The sequence below is a fragment of the Sciurus carolinensis genome, unplaced genomic scaffold (genome assembly GCF_902686445.1).
Source record: "Sciurus carolinensis unplaced genomic scaffold, mSciCar1.2, whole genome shotgun sequence".
Taxonomy (NCBI): domain Eukaryota; kingdom Metazoa; phylum Chordata; class Mammalia; order Rodentia; family Sciuridae; genus Sciurus; species Sciurus carolinensis.
In genome coordinates, this window is record NW_025920280.1 from 98,359 (window position 1) to 102,144 (window position 3,786).

Consider the following 3,786-nt stretch of genomic DNA (forward strand, 5'->3'; position numbering starts at 1 on the left):
CTAGGATAGAAGGTGGGGAGGAGCTGGTGCGGCCTTACAGCGAAGGGACAAATGGCTAGAAACCCGGGGCTCCAGGATTCTCCAGGGGTGGCCAGAGACAAGGAGGTAGCGGCATGTGCTTTACTAGTCAGGCCAGCTCTGACTCTAACACTCACTGGCTATGTGCCCTCTACTCACATCACTGGTGAAGAAATGAGTATCCCAAGGGCCACATGATGTCATCATACCCTGTAGGGCTGCTACGAGGTCAAGACCAGTACAAAATCACCATTATGGCACTGCTTAGGAGACACTTAAAGAGGCTGGTCAGAAGAAATGAGAGTGGGCATGCAAGCTCTGTGTGCCAACTGTGGTGGAGGATGCTGCAGCCTACCAAAGCGGCCACACCGTAAGCCCTAGAACGCTGGTTACACACCACACAGGGCACATGGGATTTTGCAGATGTGATTCGATTTGGAGTCTTGAGATGGGGAGATAATCCTGCATTATCCAGGTCCAAAGTAATCACAAGGGTACTTACAAGAGGGTGATGGGGGGTCAGAGTCAGAGAAGGAGATGTAAAGATGGAAACAGAGGGAGAGAAACTGGAGGATGCTGTGCTACACTTTGAAGACAGAAGTTCAAGGGTGTGGCTTGGAGCCCAGGGAGGCAGGCAGGCTCTTGAAGTCAAAAAAGCAAAGGAACAGATTCTGTCCTACAGCCTCCAGAAGCACGGTAACCCCACCAACACATTGATTTAAGATGTCTGACCTCCAAGACTGTAGGAATAAATATGCACTGTCCAATCTCCAAGGTGTGGCAAGCTGCATGGAAATCCGACCAGCTGATGTTGTTACAATCTTGTCAAGTGGCCCCCATTCCAGGCAGAACTGGCTCCTGGCTTCCAGCATCCTCATGACCCCAGGACCACCCTCACAACTCAGCAGAGAACTATGTGGGTGGTAGTGGTACTAAGCGGCACCTGGGGGACACAGAAAACCAAACCAGCTTGAAAACACAGAAACCCATAGGCACTGATGGCCCAGGAGGAAGAAATTTTCAGAGGCAGCTTTGTAGTAACTCTGGTCTCACCCATATATCACACTCACCGAGTTAGGAGTTTTTATGCACATTTTAGAGATGAGAAAATGGAATACTCGGTGGATAAATGACCTACCCAAGGTCTACAGAATCCAGGGCTGTGTCAGCTCAGATGTATAAGTGAACTCATGCCCCCACTGCACAGGAGGCCTCGCTGAACTCTGACCCCATCATTCTGCTGCAGGGACTGTCAGCTCCTCCCTGTTCCCACAGGAAGCCTCTCCAAGATCCCGCACGTGGGTCAGTAACCAAACCCCACTGGGCTCCCACAGTACCCAGCTCATAGTTCAGTCCCTGCATTTTGATCTGGTGTCTGTTTCCTCTGCTACCCTGCAAACTCCATAAAAGCAGGGACCACGTCTTGTCCACTTCTGTCTACACTGTCAGCAACACCAGAAGCACTCATTACTAAATGTTCATCTGTTGGAAAATAATTAAGTGCATGCAATTATGCTAAGAGAGACAATGGGTACTGGTCAGAATTGACAATTCTAGAACCAAACTCCTCAATTCAGTCCCTGTTGTATGAATTATTACCTGTGTGTGACTTCAGGCCAATAACTTTGCCTCGATATGCCTTGGTTTCTTCACTTTAAAAATGGATATAAGAGTAGATTCTGTCTTGCAGGCTTATGTGAGGATTAAATGAGTTACTATACCTAATGCATCTGGAACAGTGCCCAGCACATAGTAAACTCTCCAAGGGCTAACTACTACTGTTACTGTTTTTGTTACTAATTCTTTCATTCATCAGGCAAGATGAACAACAGGAAGAAGCCGCCACACTGAGAGGCAAAATGAAACTAGGAGAGAAAAGAAGGGTAGCCATGCTGAAATTCTCATCCAACTAAGTGAAGCATCAGGAGATGCTGTTTAAAGTGGGTGGATGGATCAATAATAAATATCTTAAAAGTATTCTACTTAGGGTAAATAGCAGGATAGTTAAAAATACATAGAAGTTGGAGGGAAGGAATAGATTATCTAAGGTCCTCTTCTTTCATAGTAGAGGGAGTCAGCAGTTAGTCCCTGGGATAAACTATATTGATGAGAAAAGTACCTAGGTCCACAGAGAAGCCTATGGAGAGTCCTTTTAAAAACAAACCATTTGAAGATGGGTACTCCCAGAGAGTTGGAGCAAAAGACTTTACTTCTCATTTTATATACAACTGTCCTGTTTTAATTTTTTAAATCACGAGGCATAAGTTCCTCCTACATGACAAAGAGGAAAAAAAAAAACCCTAAAACACTATAATAAAAGCGAAATGGCTCCTTGAATTCTCTTTCTAGGGAAAGAAACTCCCCAGAACAGAGGCAAGAGTTCCGAAGACATTCTCACACCATCCAAATGGCTCTCTTTGTACTGGGGCCATGCGATTCCTGGCCACACAAGTGGTGTGGGTGCTCTCTATTCAAGAACTACAGTGAAAGAGGAAAGATGACCACTTCAGTCTATTGCATCCAGAAAGACATTGCCACATCCATTCATCCATTTTTTCACTCACTGATCAGACAGTTTCATCAGAAGCCTAGCAAGTGCTGGGTTCTGTGCTAGGCTCTAGGCAGACAGTAAAGTGCAGCTAGGATAAATGGTTTAAAGTCCTTGGTGATATTCCTACCTGTCCCAAGGGGGATGGATGAGAGTGGGGATTGGAACACAGGTCCTCGGAGCCATACTCCCCACAAGCCTCCCCAACAGACTCCTAAGTGGGAGGGCAATACAAGTACCATGATGGTTCAGACACTGATCACCAAGAAAACGTGATGGATCGAGAGAGACTGGGGAGCGGCAGGAGGCAGAGGTTGGCATTTCCCTAAAAAGAGGGTTGTTGGGTTTGGAGTCAGTTACCCACGGACTGGCTGAGAAACCTTGGGCAGCTGCTATTCTCTTTCCCAGAAGTCAAGTGGGGATAAATCCAGGATTCTGCCCCTTTAGGGTTTCGGATCTGCCCAGAGTACAACCGAGGGCGGAAGTCTCTCAATTTTCTCCAGTCAACTCTTCCCCACAGCTCCCAGCAGGCCCCACTTTCAGAGTCCCCAAACCTGCTTCTTCCATCACCCCATTCGGAGGTTCTTCACGATCATTCACGACATGGCGCAAATCCTGCTGTTTTGATTCCAGCCTCACCGGAAGGCATTTTCCCACAACTTTCACGCTGCAGCCGTGGGTGCCCCCATCTTCAGCACACCGGAACAAAGTCACTTAGCCTCGTTCTTGACCCGCCCACCCAGAAGTAGCGTGGCCAAAGCCGGTCGTGCCCGAGAAGGTCACACCCCTAAGTGGTGAGCCTGTGCGCTTGCATTCTGCGCAATGCGGCGGTTCAGTCCGCAGGGGGCGCCGGTTCAAAACACCCGCGGGAGATTGCAAGGGACCTGCCCTATGAGGAGCCCTAAGCAGGGCATGTGGTTTTGTGTCCCATTTGTATTGTGTTTTACTGTTGATTTCTAAGACAGCCCTGAGAACGGGGGCTAGATTAGGGATCCTTGCCTCCCTTTGGAAGATGGAGAAATAGGCTTTCTAAGCCCTGCAGGGTCAATGGTGGAATGTGCACATTGGAAACAAAGTTCCATTTTGCAGTCGGTCAACCTGGGACCCAAGGAGTGAAGCTATTCCATAGAAGAGTGGAGATTGGAGGCAGGGGATGCCTAGGACTCCGCAGTGAGCACCGATATCTTCAACTCCAATGCTACAAGCAGCTGCCAATTCTG